The sequence below is a fragment of the Aegilops tauschii genome, chromosome 7 (genome assembly GCF_002575655.3).
Source record: "Aegilops tauschii subsp. strangulata cultivar AL8/78 chromosome 7, Aet v6.0, whole genome shotgun sequence".
NCBI lineage: Eukaryota > Viridiplantae > Streptophyta > Magnoliopsida > Poales > Poaceae > Aegilops > Aegilops tauschii.
In genome coordinates, this window is record NC_053041.3 from 382,339,832 (window position 1) to 382,356,220 (window position 16,389).

A 16,389-nucleotide genomic window follows, 5' to 3' on the forward strand; every position below is an offset into this window, starting at 1 on the left:
ATTTTGAACCGTTGCAGACCCCTCATAGGAGATACTCAGAGGTATACGGAATCACCAGGTTCAAAGCTGACCTCACGGTGCTTCTGATCATAGTAGCTCTTTTGTCGGCTCTGTGTTGTCTTGAGTCTGTCCCTGATTTGTTTAACTTTCTCCTCGGCCTCTTTAAGCATGTCTGGGCCGAAGATACGGCTGTCACCTGTTTCTGACCAATTCAGAGGGGTACGACATCTTCGTCCGTACAACGCTTCAAAGGGTGCCATTTGCAAGCTGGCTTGGTAACTGTTGTTGTAAGCAAATTTGGCATACGGCAAACTCTCTTCCCAACTGGATCCATAGGTGAGCACACAGGCTCTTAGCATATCCTCTAGGATTTGGTTTACACGCTCCGTTTGTCCATCGGTCTGAGGGTGGTATGCTGTACTGAAGGCCAGTTGCGTGCCCAGAGCTTGTTGTAGGTGATCCCAAAATTTGGAGACGAATTGGGTGCCTCGGTCTGATATTATAGTCTTTGGGACTCCGTGCAAGCAAACTATACGGGAGAGATAAAGTTTTGCCAGTCTTTGTGTGGAGTAGGTAGTCTTCACGGGAATGAAATGAGCAACCTTGGTTAGTCGGTCTGTGATGACCCATATGGCGTCATTCCCACGTTGTGATCGGGGTAATCCGACAATGAAGTCCATTCTGATTTCATCCCATTTCCACTCCGGTATCCTGTTTGGCTGGAGTAGCCCCGCTGGCTTTTGATGCTCGGCCTTGATGCGTTGACATGAATCGCAACAAGCAATAAATGTGGCTATATCTCTTTTCATACCATGCCACCAAAATCTTTCCTGGATGTCCTTGTACATTTTGGTTCCTCCAGGATGGATCGAGTATGGAGCGGTGTGGCTTTCCGTCAAGATCTGTTGCTTGAGTTCCTCAATGTTAGGTACACAAAGTCTGTCTCGGTACCATAATGTTCCTTCACTGTCTGTGACGAACTCTGAAGTCTTACCAAGATTTATTTTCTTCTTTATGCCTTCGATGCTGGGATGTCCCTGTTGAGCCTTCTTGATTTGTTCCACTAGGGTAGGTTGTATCTCCAGGTTCGATACGGTGCCCTCAGAGACTAACATCATGTTGAGCCTAGTGAACTCTCGCTGAAACTCAGGCCTCAAATTCCGCTGACCGTCACTGTCCGGGCTGGGGTTTCGACTAAGGGCATCGGCCACTACATTTGATTTCCCTGGGTGGTAGTGAATACCGACGTCATAGTCCTTGACCAGTTCCAACCAGCGTCATTGTCGTAAATTCAGCTCTGGTTGTGTGAAAATATATTTGAGGCTCTTATGGTCCGTATATATTTCACAGCGATTTCCCAACAGAAAGTGCCTCCACTCCTTGAGTGCATGTATAACTGCTGCTAGCTCCAGGTCATGTGTTGGGTAATTTTCCTCATGTTTTCGCAGCTGCCTGGAGGCATATGCGACAACCTTGCCATCCTGCATTAGCACACATCCGAGACCTTTTCGGGACGCGTCACAATACACTTCAAAGCTCTTGTGTATGTCTGGTACGGTTAAGACCGGTGCGGTTGTCAGTTTCTTCTTGAGTTCTTGGAAGCTCTGCTCGCATGCTTCCGTCCATACAAATTTCTTGTCCTTCTTGAGTAACTGTGTTATAGGTTTTGCCACAGTGGAGAATCCTTCAATAAATCTCCTGTAATATCCGGCCATTCCTAGGAAACTCCGCACATCTGTAACATTCGCGGGTGGCTTCCAGTCTAGTATGGCCTTGACTTTTTCTGGGTCTACGGCCACGCCTTCTTGGTTCAATATATGGCCCAAGAAACCAACTTGTCTTAGCCAAAATTCGCATTTGCTAAATTTGGCGTACAACTGATGTTTCCTCAATTCCCCCAAAACAATTCTGAGGTGCTCAGCATGCTCTTCTGGTGTCCTTGAGTAAACCAGAATATCGTCAATGAATACCACCACAAATTTGTCCATGAATTTCATGAATACTTTGTTCATGAGGTGGACGAAGTATGCGGGGGCGTTCGTTAGTCCAAAAGGCATCACTGTAAACTCGTATAACCCATATCTGGAAGTGAAAGCTGTCTTGGGAATATCTTCCGTCTGTACCTTCAATTGGTGATATCCCGATCTCAAATCAATTTTTGAGAATACCTTGGCCTGTGCGAGCTGGTCAAACAAATCATTTATTCGTGGCATCGGATATTTGTTTTTGATGGTGACCATATTAAGGGCTCGATAGTCTATGCACAGCCTCAGTGTCCCATCTTTCTTTTTGGCGAACAACACAGGCGAACCCCAAGGTGAGGAGCTGGCTCGAATAAATCCTTTGTCCAACAATTCCTTTATCTACTTCTTCAACTCCACCAATTCTGAGGGTGCCATTCTATAGGGCTTTTTATAGATGGGAGCGGTGCCAGGTGCTAGTTCAATGCTGAACTCTATCTCTCGGTCTGGTGGCATGCCTGGTAGTTCTTCTGGGAACACATCGGGGAACTTGCATACCACTGGAACTTTCCTCAATTCCGCAATGTCCATTTTGTTCAGTTTTGGTTTCTGGGATTGTGGCCTTTCTTGAGCGGAAACTCTTATAGTCTTGCCGTGATGGTGAGTGAGAATCACTGTCCGATTGAAACAGTCGATGAATCCTTTGTTGGTGGTCAACCAGTCCATCCCTAAAATGACATCCAGTCCTTTACTTTCCAACACGATGAGATTCGCGGGGAATTGTAGTCCTTCGAACTCAATGACCACTCCTTGGCAGTAACCTTGAGCGATTTGCTTATTTCCGGGGGACTTGATGATCATAGATTTTTCCAAGGGAAGTATCGGAAAACCGTGTTGCGAAACAAAACTCTTCGAAACGAACGAATGGGAAGCTCCAGAATCAAACAAAACCGTGGCAGGTACTGTGTTGGCAGGGAACGTACCGAGCACGATGTCTGGGGCATTCTGCGCTTCTTCCCTGGTCACATGGTTCAGGTGACCCTTCCTGTGGTTGTTGCTGGGGTTGAAGTTGTTGCGCTTGGGGGCTGGATTGTTCCCACCATTGTTCGGCTTGGGTGCCGAGTCTCTCGGCTTCGGGCACTGTTTAGCATAATGCCCTTGTTGACCACAAGCATAGCAGGTGACCCCTGGACGGTATGTGAACTCCTTGTCCCTGGCATGAAACTGTCCGACGGGCCTTGGCTCAGTAGTCGTGGATCTCCTTGCGTCTGTCCTTGGGACCTCAGTCTTGCCTCGGTTGCTGCGGGCAAGAGTCGTCTTGTCCCTCTTCCGCTTACGGATATCTTCTAGACTACGGCGTTCATTCTCCAAGGTGATGGCCTTGTCCACCAGCGTCTTAAAATCCGGAAAGGTGTGTACGATCAGTTGGCATCTCAGTGCTGGTGCCAGGCCGTCCAGGAATTTTTCCATCTTCTTGTTTTCTGTCATGTGCTCGTCGTAGGCATAACGAGACAGCTGGGTGAACTGACCGTTGTATTCTGTGACGGACATGCCTCTTTGCTTTAGGTCATCAAACTCTCTCTTCTTGATCTTTAGGATGCTCCTGGGGATGTGTGCCCCACGAAAGCCTTCCTTGAATTCTTCCCAGGTGATGTTGTGTTCCCTGGGATGCATGTGTAGGAAGTTTTCCCACCATGCTGCGGCTGCTCCAGTAAGGTAGTGTGGTGTATAAAGCACCTTCTCATGATCTGAGCACTGAGCGATAATCAGTTTCCTTTCAATCTCACGAAGCCAATCATCGACTTCCAGCGGTCTATCAGTGTGAGCAAAAGTTGAGGGGCGAGTCTTCTGTAACTCAGATAACTTGGAATGTGGTTGATAGGGTTCACGGTGGTTTCCCATATTGATGACATGATTCATCATCTCTTGGTGCTGTTGCTGGCTTTGCTCGAAGAGACGGCATACTTGAGACAGTGCTGCTTCGCTGTCTGGTTGGCTGGACTGACCCTGAGTGAAATTGTTGCTGGTCTGCGTCCCGTAAACCTCTTCTGGCTGATTGGGCATGGAGCGAGTCCATGAGCGAGACATTTTTCCAGTCTGGGGTATTATTTGCAAAACCCATGAGAAAAACTGTGTAGCACAAGAAAAATCTTGCAAAGGTGATAATTAAAGAGGCTTCAAGGTTTTCAAAGAAACACAAATGATTTTACACGGAGAAGAAGTGCTCAACATAAAACTTACATGCGAAAAGCAAACACATGATACAGCACTCAGGATGCGCGTACACATCCTGACATGTTATTTTGAAAACTAGCGTACTACTCCGGAAGGCGGAAACACAACAGTACAAACTAGCGTACAGATAAAACAACACATCATACAAGCAGGCATAACACGCGGCTACTCGGTGCTCTCAGTCGGAGATGGTGAAGATCTCCTTCCCCTTGCCGATGGCAAGGCTCAGAGGTCCAGGAGAATCAACCTCCTCCTCTCTAGCTGGCTCCTGGCGCGCGACGCTGCGCGGCGGTGATGGTGCGGGGGCGACTGGTGGTAGAGCGCGGGCGGCAGGCGGTGCGGCTCTGACTAGAGTAGGAGCGATGACTCGGTCGAACTCCTCAGTGGTAGGCAGACGGCGAGCAGTGGCCAAAACGGCCGGTGCATACGAGGCTGAAGACGAGACGAATGTCAGAGGCGGCGCCGTGTGGAGAAGCTCCTTCCTGCTGGCAAGACCGCCCCGGACTAAGTCCATGCGGGCAGCCACAAGATCATCTACGAGGTTGTCGAAAGACTCCTCCAGAGCCTTGAGATACTCCACAACCATCTCGATGGCTTCATCTCGTTCTCCCCGATGGCAGGCGAACGCATAGTGGCTGGTGTAAGGCACATGACATGGGAGGTAGCGGTAGCGACGAGTCTTCATCGTAGGAAGGATGTCCCGAAGGCGAGCTATCGCCTCGCGGGCAGCCATCTGCATTGCATGCCTCTCCGTAGGCATGGCCCTTCCCGTAAAATGGAAATGACGAGCAGCAGAACGTCCTCCCCTGAACTGCACCACGGCTTGGTGCATAGACACGTCGTCACTGAGCTTGTGCTGATAGAGCGTGAACTCCGGGCGAGCTGCTGGCCCGATCGCGAGCTTGGTGATGGAGACGAGGAGCTTGACAAACCCCTCGGGCACGTTGGTGAACACTCGATTCTCACAGCTGCTGCCAGCCATCTACAAAAGTAGGCAAAAATTCTGAGTAGTCATGTCATAAATTTATGATGACTAACAGAAAATAGCTACAATTGCAAAAATGCTGAAAAAGCACAAGAGACGCTAATAACCGATTAGCGATCGCACCTAGTGGCTTCCTACAGTCAGCCTGGCTCTGATACCAAGCTTGTCACGACCGGTTTTTCAATAAAATATTTATTGAGAGACCAATCCCTTTTACGGACCAGCGAGGAAGAATTCCTTCTCACTGGTAGACAATATCTTGGTCACAGAAGAAAAAAAAATACCAGGAGTACTAAATATAATACAAGGTTGAGCAGAGACAGCCCAACAATTTATTACATGCACGCCGCTAAAACAAGGCGGCGGATAGGGTGGCAAACTACTAACTTACGATAATAACGGTGGTGGAAATATCATCGCGAAGCGAGTGATATGATTCCAGGAGACTACAACTCATCGAGCGTCGAAGTGAGGCTCGGGGAGACTTATTGCGGGTGGCGGAAGCGTATATAATACAAGTGACCAATGTCCGGGATCGCGCAGGACTGACTGGGACTCCTCTAGGCATCGGACGCGCTATCAAACTCTTCATCCAAGAGATCGCCTTCGTCAACATCTGGCCAAATCAACAAGCCAGGTGAGTACTATGAAAGTACTCGCAAGACAGTTCGGACATAAGATATAACAAATGTAAACATGAAACATATGAACAAGTTAACCGGTGCGATTAGACATAGCGGAAATAAATACTGGGTGCCAAGCGAGGGTCTGAATGACGCCTCGAGCGGAAACTGCAGAATAGTAATACTGGTGCCAAACGAGTGTCTGAAAGACTCCTCGAGCGGAAAATGCGGAATAATAATGCGGGTACCAAACGAGTGTCTGAAAGACTCCTCGAGCGGAAAATGCGGAATAATAATGCGGGTACCAAACGAGTGTCTGAAAGACTCCTCGAGCGGAAAATGCGGAATAATAATGCCACAGTCGGGCGTCGGGGCGACACCACATAAAGGGCTTATAACAGAAAATAAAGACAGTACATGCCGCAGTCGGACGTCTGAGCGACATCACATAAAGGGCTTATAATTAAAGTGAGAAACGAGTACACGCCACAGTCGGACGTTTGCGCGACGTCTCATAAAGGGCTTATATCACAACTCATTAATACAATAGTTCGGGAACATAAATTATCATAAGCATGAGACAAATATAAAGTTAGTCCATCCACAGGAATAACAATAAATCTGAATTTACCACTTGAGCTTGTTCACCGGGGACAAGTTTTTCACACAGATAGATATGGATATAATTCTTACACTGCTTGATCATGGATACGATGATTTGGAAAGAATTTGACTCTGCAGAGTTTGTACTTAACCACAGCCAACGGATTTCAGTAGTCACGGGGACTAGTTCCGTCTACGGTGTTTTGGAAGAAACACGTCTAACCAGTACACACCCAATTTAACCATCCGAAGCCAGGGATCACCCTCGGCAACACTCAAGAAAAACCTTGAGACGGGGAGGCTACAACCTCGCGTAGCATGGGATCAAATTTCTATACGCGCGCTTTAAGGGGGTGCCCCCCCTCTCGGTCCCAACCGGAAACACCCATGCCCCCTGACCGAATGACTGGCTTTAATCCTGGGCCAAGGTACCATCATCCCGGCCTCTCTGTTTGGTGTGTACACGGAAAGAGGTTACCAACCTACTAAACCGCATCCTGGCAATGAGACATGTGGTAGCACGGAAAGGGGAAAGAACGGTAACGTGGCTCCAACCACGTTAACGTCGGAGGAAGTCGGATGACGCAAGGCTGGCATGCTACAACAGTACCACCTTACTGCCCTTCATGTCACCACATGATTAGGCCATCTCTCATCAGAGATCATCGCAACTTGGAACATGCGGGAAAAGATCGATAACGTGGCTCCAACCACGTTAACGTCGAAGAAAGTCGGATGACGCAAGTCTGGTATGCTACAACAGTACCACCTTGCTGCCCTTCATGTCACCACATGATTAGGCCATCTCTCATCAGAGATCATCCTGACCTTGGGACACCCGGGTCGTTGCCTTACAAGCAACGGGGTATTTACCGACGCTATTCTGCCACGCACAAACTCTCACGTGAACATGTAAAACACGAAATGTTCAAAACATGCTTGCCTGGTTCGGAGAAGTCGGAGTCTAGCTCGGCGAAGTTCGCGGCTCCGTCACCTCTCCCGGAACCTACGGCAATCACGAAACGGGTACTAACGTGAAAACCAACACATGCACAGAAAATTTTCCAAATATTTTTCAAATAAATCCCATAAAAAACTAGACAAAATTTGGAGATTGTCAGAAAAAGAATCACTCAAAAATACCTTTTTATTAAAAAGTATAAAGGTTTCTGTCCAGGGACTTATCTGTAATGAAACAGAAAAGTTCCAGGGTTTTAACTGAGAAAACAGAAAACGCTTCGCTTGGGAGTACGCAAGCGCAAAGGAGAAAACGTATTCTGCCCGAAGGCGCCAACAGAAAACGGTTCGCGAATAAAAGAACAGAGGCTGACACGCGGGGTCCACATGTCAGGTTTGAAAAGCTCGCCGGCGCCCGAAGACTGCGGTGGACGCCGGCGTCGAACCACGGCGAGTTAGGAGGAACGGAGGGTACCAAGAGCTTCAGCGTCCTCTTCCGCGTCGGTGGGTGGTGGACTCGTCCAACGGGGAGCACCACGTCGACGGCGACACTTTCTCCGGCGAACGGTGGCTCGGGTGAGGATGGGGAACTCCGGTGGAGGGCTGCAAGCTTCAAATTGAAGTGCGGGTCAGAAAGAGGGATGCATGGTGAAGCTACTGGCAATAGAATGGAGGCGGAGGAGCACACACGGGGGCGAATCGGGCTGGATCCCGTGGCGGGTCGCGGCGGCCGGAGTCGAGGAAGGAGACCTCCTCGGGGCTCTTCTAGTGGCTAGGCGTGCTCTAGGGGGAGTGCAGTGCTGGTGGGTGCTCGAGTTGAAGCTAGGGGCCTCTATTTATAGGCAGATCGACGAGGTGGCCGTGAACGGAGAATCTCCGGCGAGCGATTACGGCGGAGCATTGGATTAGCAGGGGTTTTGGGCGGCCGGGCAGCATCAGTGGAGGTTACTGGATTCATTTTGCAGCTAAACGGGGTCGGTCTTGGCGTAATGGCGTCGGTCCACGGTGAGGTGACCGCACGGGCTCAACGGCGGCAGAGAGCGCGCTCCGCGCCCTGCGGTTCACGACGAGAGCGGCAGCGCGTTCGGGGGAGTGGAAGGCCACGCGGCGAGCTCTGGTGGTTTGGGCGGCGCTGGGTGGCGTCGTCGGCGCCGTGTCTCCCGCTGGCGTCCGCAAAGCCGCCGCCGGCGTCGGTCACGGGGCGGCGCACCTTCTGCTGCTCGTCGCCGACGCCCGCAAGGCGCCAAGCGTTCGTGCGGTGCAGGAACAAGGGGGCGGGGACGAGGAGCAAGGCGACGCGGTGGCACTGGCGAGATCGACGTCCTCCTCTGAAGAAAACGACAGCAGCCACTTGACTGAATCTCTGAACTTTCTGAACTTTGACAAGGACAGTGCACTGCAGGTGTTCGACAGGAGGTTTTGGCTATGAGATAAATTTTTCTGGAGCTGTAACTTGGTGAGATGACCACTCAAAGCACCCAGGGGCTGCCTGATTTTACTTGGAATTTTTGGAGAAGGTTTGGAATGAATTTCACCAAATTTGAGAAATCTGGTCCAAACTTGCAGCAAGTGTAGTTTGAAAATTTTGAACTGAAGACCAGTGGATCTTCATGGTTCTAGGTTGAGGGTACAAGGGACTAGGAGGGGAAAAAGGTTTGGTGCCAAAAATCAAGACAGAAAGTGGAGTTCCTTTGTAAATCTCCAAGTGGTAGAAATAGAAGACAGAAATTTGTTTGAATATAATTTGAATGGAAATAATCACATGGGGAGGTTCAACTTGCTGGCTTTGATGCAAATCATGATCCAGAGGTGAGGGAGTGGTTAGGAGAGAGGATTTGCACTAATGCCATGGCAAGAAGGAATTGTTGAAAGTGGCAAAGGATTTTCCAAAAGCCATAGTGCAAATTCAAAAAGGTTTTCAAAGGTTATTTTCCCCAAAAGAAAAACATTTTGTCTTGAGTCCAAATGAAAGGCAAGAACCCCCAAGACCAAAGGCAGATCTTGGGTGAATCCAAATAAAACTTTTGCCACAAAGAAAAATATATGAGAGGGAGAGTTCTCTTGAAGAAAAATTTAAATCACTCCCCTCAAGTCAAATAAAATCTTTTTAAAAAATCCAAATACAAACTTGGGTGTCACAGTCATGCACCCTTGAGGAGTGGTCTATTTTTACTAAATCTTGATAGTAGTGATACACATATTCATAGTATTGAAGCCAAAAGATATAAGTTTAATAATGATAGTGCAACTTATTTGTGGCACTGCCGTTTAGGTCATATTGGTGTAAAGCGCATGAAGAAACTCCATTCTGATGGGCTTTTGGAATCACTTGATTATGAAGCAATTGATGCTTGCGAACCATGCCTCATGGGCAAGATGACTAAGACACCGTTCTCCGGAACAATGGAGCGAGCAACGGACTTATTGGAAATAATACATACTGATGTATGCGGTCCAATGAGTGTTGATGCTCGCGGAGGGTATCGTTATTTTCTTACCTTCACAGATGATTTGAGCAGATATGGGTATATCTACTTGATGAAACATAAGTCTGAAAAATTTGAAAAGTTCAAAGAATTTGAGAGTGAAGTGGAAAATCATCGTAACAAGAAAATAAAGTTTCTACGATCTGATCGTGGAGGAGAATATTTGAGTTACAAGTTTGGTCTTCATTTGAAACAATGCGGAATAGTTTCGCAACTCACGCCACCCGGAACACCACAGCGTAATGGTGTGTCCGAACGTCGTAATCGTACTTTATTGGATATGGCGCGATCTATGATGTCTCTCACTGATTTACCGCTATCATTTTGGGGTTATGCTTTAGAGACGGATGCATTCACGTTAAATAGGGCACCATCTAAATCCGTTGAGACGACACCTTATGAACTGTGGTTTGGCAAGAAACCCAAGTTGTCGTTTCTTAAAGTTTGGGGCTGCGATGCTTATGTGAAAAAGCTTCAACCTGGTAAGCTCGAACCCAAATCGGAGAAATGTGTCTTCATAGGATACCCAAAGGAGACTGTTGGGTACACCTTCTATCACAGATCCGAAGGCAAGATATTTGTTGCTAAGAATGGATCCTTTCTAGAGAAGGAGTTTCTCTCGAAAGAAGTGAGTGGGAGGAAAGTAGAACTTGACGAGGTTATTGTACCTACTCCCTTATTGGAAAGTAGTTCATCACATAAATCAGTTCCAGTGATTCCTACACCAGTAAGTGAGGAAGCTAATGATGATGATCATGAAACTTCTGATCAAGTTACTACCGAACCTCGTAGGTCAACTAGAGTAAGATCCGCACCAGAGTGGCACGGTAATCCTGTTCTGGAAGTCATGTTACTTGACCATGACGAACCTACGAACTATGAGGAAGCAACGATGAGCCCAGATTCTGCAAAACGGCTTGAGGCCATGAAATCTGAGATGGGATCCATGTATGAGAACAAAGTGTGGACTTTGGTTGACTTGCCCGATGATCGGCAAGCCATAGAGAATAAATGGGTCTTCAAGAAGAAGATTGACGCTGACCGTAATGTTACTGTCTACAAAGCTCGACTTGTTGCGAAAGGTTTTTGACAAGTTCAAGGAGTTGACTATGATGAGACCTTCTTACCCGTAGCGATGCTTAAGTCTGTCTGAATCATGTTAGCAATTACCGCATTTTATGATTATGAAATTTGGCAAATGGATGTCAAAAATGTATTCCTTAATGGATATCTTAAAGAAGAGTCGTATATGATGCAACCAGAAGGTTTTGTCGATCCAAAAGGTGCTAAAAAAGTGTGCAAGCTCCAGCGATCCATTTATGGACTGGTGCAAGCCTCTCGGAGTTGGAATATACGTTTTGATAGTGTGATCAAAGCATATGGATTTATACAGACTTCTGGAGAAGCCTGTATTTACAAGAAAGTGAGTGGGAGCTCTGTAGCATTTCTGATATTATATATGGATGACATATTGTTGATCGGAAATGATACTGAATTTCTGAATAGCATAAAAGGATACTTGAATAAGAATTTTTCAATGAAAGACCTCGGTGAAGCTGCTTATATATTGGGCATCAAGATCTATAGAGATAGATCAAGACGCTTAATTGGACTTTCACAAAGCACATACCTTGACAAAGTTTTGAAGAAGTTCAAAATGGATCAAGCAAAGAAAGGGTTCTTGCCTATGTTACAAGGTGTGAAGTTGAGTCAGAATCAATGCCCGACCACTTCAGAAGATAGAGAGAAAATGAAAGCCATTCCCTATGCTTCAGCCATAGGTTCTATCATGTATGCAATGTTGTGTACCAGACCTGATGTGTGCCTTGCTATTAGTTTAGCAGGGAGGTACCAAAGTAATCCAGGAGTGAATCACTGGACAGCGGTCAAGAACATCCTGAAATACCTGAAAAGGACTAAGGATATGTTTCTCGTTTATGGAGGTGACAAAGAGCTCGTCGTAAATGGTTACGTCGATGCAAGCTTTGACACTGATCCGGATGACTCTAAGTCACAAACCGGATACATGTTTTTATTAAATGGTGGAGCTGTCAGTTGGTGCAGTTCCAAGCAGAGCGTCATGGCGGGATCTACGTGTGAAGCGGAATACATAGCTGCTTCGGAAGCAGCAAATGAAGGAGTCTGGATGAAGGAGTTCATATCCGATCTAGGTGTCATACCTAGTGCATCGGGTCCAATGAAAATCTTTTGTGACAATACTAGGCAATTGTCTTGGCAAAGGAATCCAGATTTCACAAGAGAACCAAGCACATCAAGAGACGCTTCAATTCCATCCGCATGTTACATAGAGATTTGCAAAGTACATACGGATCTGAATGTTGCAGATCCTTTGACTAAGCCACTCTCACGAGCAAAACATGATCAGCACCAAGACTCCATGGGTGTTAGAATCATTACAATGTAATCTAGATTGTTGACTCTAGTGCAAGTGGGAGACTGAAGGAAATATGCCCTAGAGGCAATAATAAAATTGTTATTTATATTTCCTTATATCTTGATAAATGTTTATTATTCATGCTAGAATTGTATTAACCGGAAACTTAGTACATGTGTGAATATATAAACAAACAAAGTGTCACTAGTATGCCTCTACTTGACTAGCTCGTTAATCAAAGATGGTTAAGTTTCCTAGCCATGGACAAAGAGTTGTCATTTGATAAACGGGATCACATCATTAGAGAATGATGTGATTGACTTGACCCATCCGTTAGCTTAGCACGATGATCGTTTAGTTTGTTGCTATTGCTTTCTTCATAACTTATACATGTTCCTATGACTATGAGATTATGCAACTCCCGAATGCCGGAGGAACACTTAGTGTGCTATCAAACATCACAACATAACTGGGTGACTATAAAGATGCTCTACAGGTGTCTCTGATGGTGTTTGTTGAGTTGGCATAGATCGAGATTAGGATTTGTCACTCCGATTGTCGAAGAGGTATCTCTGGGCCCTCTCGGTAATGCACATCACTATAAGCCTTGCAAGCATTATAACTAATGAGTTAGGTACGGGATGATGCATTACGGAACGAGTAAAGAGACTTGCCGGTAACGAGATTGGTATTGATATACCGACGATCGAATCTCGGGCAAGTAACATACCGATGACAAAGGGAACAACGTATGTTGTTATGCGGTTTGACCGATAAAAGATCTTCGTAGAATATGTAGGAACCAATATGAGCATCCAGGTTCCGCTATTGGTTATTGACCGGAGATGAGTCTCGGTCATGTCTACATAGTTTTCGAACCCGTAGGGTCCGCACGCTTAACGTTCGGTGACGATAGGTATTATGAGTTTATGTGTTTTGATGTACCGAAGGTAGTTCGGAGTCCCGGATATGATCACAGACATGACGAGGAATCTCGAAATGGTCGAGACATAAAGATCGATATATTGGATGACTACGTTTGGACATCGGAATGGTTCCGAGTGAGTTCGGGCATATACCGGAGTACCGGGGGTTACCGGAACCCCCCGGGGAGTATATGGGCCCTAATGGGCTTTAGTGGAGAGAGAGAGGGGCAGCCAGGGCAGGCCGCGCGCCCCCTCCCCCTCTGGTCCAAATTGGACTAGGAAGGGGGGCGCCTCCTTTCCTTCCTCCCTCTCTCCCCCTTCCTTCTCTCCTAGTCTAACTAGGGAAGGGGGGATCCTACTCCGGTGGGAGTAGGACTCCTCCAGGGCGCGCCATCGAGGGCCGGCCCTCCCCCCTCCTCCACTCCTTTATATACGGGGGAGGGGGCACCCCATAGACACACAATGTGACCATTGATCTCTTAGCCGTGTGCGGTGCCCCCTTCCACCATAATCCACCTCGGTCGTATCATTGCAGTGCTTAGGCGAAGCCCTGCGCCGGTAGCTTCATCATCACCATCATCACGCCGTCGTGCTGACGAAGCTCTCCCTCGACACTCAGCTGGATCGAGAGTTCGTAGGACGTCACCGAACCGAACGTGTGCAGATCGCGGAGGTGCCGTACTTTCGATACTAGGATCAGTCGGATCGTGAAGACGTACGACTACATCAACCGCATTGTCATAACGCTTCCTCTTACGGTCTACGAGGGTACGTGGACTACACTCTCCCCTCTCGTTGCTATGTATCACCATGATAGGTCTTGCGTGTGCGTAGGAATTTTTTTGAAATTACTGCGTTCCCCAACACTTCAGTGGCCGCTTTTGGAGTTACTCAAGAGTAGTAAGATTCTATTTACAGTTTAACCCAAGATGCACATCACCTGGCTTCAACTACCACTCCATTTTCTTGCATGACACGACCTGGATGCTGGATGTCCCACGTGTCGGCAAAAGGAGGAAGAACTCGACCAAATCTTCTCAACATTTAGACCGGAGGAGTAGGAAACACGGCAAGCCATGTGCCTACATCATACTACGTACAAGCCCACCTCACGCAGTCATGCTATCACCATATTTCTCGGCCTCCGTGCGACACCTAGCTCTAGTTGATCTAACTAGAACTAACTATTGGTTGGCTCTATGTGATGTGGCAACTTCATACTACTACGGATGCTGGCTATACTACTACGGCACTAACACTCCAAGAAGTGAGTCGAAAACCATTTATAAATTGAGTTTATGACATGCATATGCAAATGTACCATTCATTACATAGAACAAGTCATCAACACACAACGACAACGAGGATACATGTTGGATTATAGATTAGTTCCAACAAAACATTCTAGTAAATACTAAAGTTTTCGTCACACAACAAATAACAAGCAATGAAATGAACTTCAGCTCAACCAATCCTCGGCGTTGGAAATGCTTGCTTTGAACCAGAAGAGTTTCTCTCGGAAGGGCCAGCTACTGTCAATCTTGAGACCAATGCAGGACTGATCATCCAGGCTAAAGCGGCCTATTTCATGACCCATATTGTGATAGCCAGGGTAGGGAAGCATAGCAATGTCCGAGGTATAGATACAGTTGCTTCTCATAAATGGTAGTAACGTTGTGTCAACAGCAACTGGATCGGCTTTCACCATGATTGGATAGTTTTGTCCAAGGAAGAGCGAGTTTCCTCCAAGAGTATCAATACGAAACCAGGGAGAAGGTGTTGGCGCTAGCACAGTAGTATCCATCCCGAATACCCTGCAACGGATGTTGGAATAGGTCTGGAGAGTGCGACCATGGGAGACAACACCTGCTTCCTTAGTCACATCAGCGGTGCCCTGTATACAGACAAGAAGAGGTGATCCATCGGAATAAGTTGCCAGGCGCCACTAAGTATATGGGTCCTCATGCTCGTGATCATCATCATCGTCATCTCCCCCTTGGTTATAAAAATTTTCACGTATAGGTGGTGGAATGTTCACAGGACCTTGGAAACACAAGAAGGTTAATTAGTAAAGGGAAACTAGCTAACCCACATGCATGTGGATGAAACAATTATAATTACAGTGGAAGACAAACGTACCGAAAGCATAAGGATTCCATGCAAAAACAGTGCCACGAGTGGTGGCAGCAAACACAAGACCCTCGTATTGAATTGCATCACAGTACACATTCGTGTATAGAAACTGATTTTTGAGCAATATCCATCCAGTCAAACTATGAAGGAAGGCAACAAGCTTGTCGAAGATAGCAACAACTCCATAGTCCATTAAATCCCAAGAGCGGTCGGGAACTTGACAAATTGCTATATTCTGTAGACGACAGTCACCATGATCGTAGTTGAACGTACGTAGAATACCGGTGTGCTCAACCTCTAGGCAGTCTGAGATTTTTGGAAGTGGAACCCGGTGACGAGTGTACACATTCACAAGTTCCACTCGCAGTTGTACCCAACATAAACAATCCAATCTCCATTTGCGTCTGCCCAAGCCTTACCCTCAAGCGATGGCATCTTAACATTACACGTATCATTATCAAGCGGCACCCGCTTGCACAAGGCGAGGCCTCCGTTGTCCGCGCGCCAGTCAGCAGGGTCATGGTGAAGAAGATAGGGGAGATCAAACCGCTCTTGGACCCTTGGGTTCCTTGTAATGATGTTATTAGTTGAGTCGAGAATGGTCTTGAACGAACCTGCCATGCTAGCCGAGGTGATGATGTCGCACCGATCAATGAGTTCCTCCACCACGTCATCATTCAGATTGGGGCAAGAATAACGGGGTCATTTCTGGCCTGTTCCCTCCATTGAGAAGGCGATCGAACAATGGCAGAAGGAAGGGTGAAGGCAAATGGAGGAGGGAGGAAGAGCATGCGACAGCAGTTCCAAATCGAGAGGGAAAGGCGAAGAGTCGGTGGACGGTTGCCACGGTACACGAAGAGGCGCCCCGGCCTACATAGACGTCCGTTCGGAAATTGTACAAAAGGACTTGCCATTGTCTCACTGACATGTTGGAACAGGACCACATGTCAATGAAGAGGCTAGTGGGGAGCGGACGGTTGCCACAGAGGTCACACACTGACGACAAGGTCGTCCTCTCAGACCTAACGCCTGCGCGGGATGGCTTCCGTCCCCCACACAAGCGAAGCCACTTCGCACCCCACACG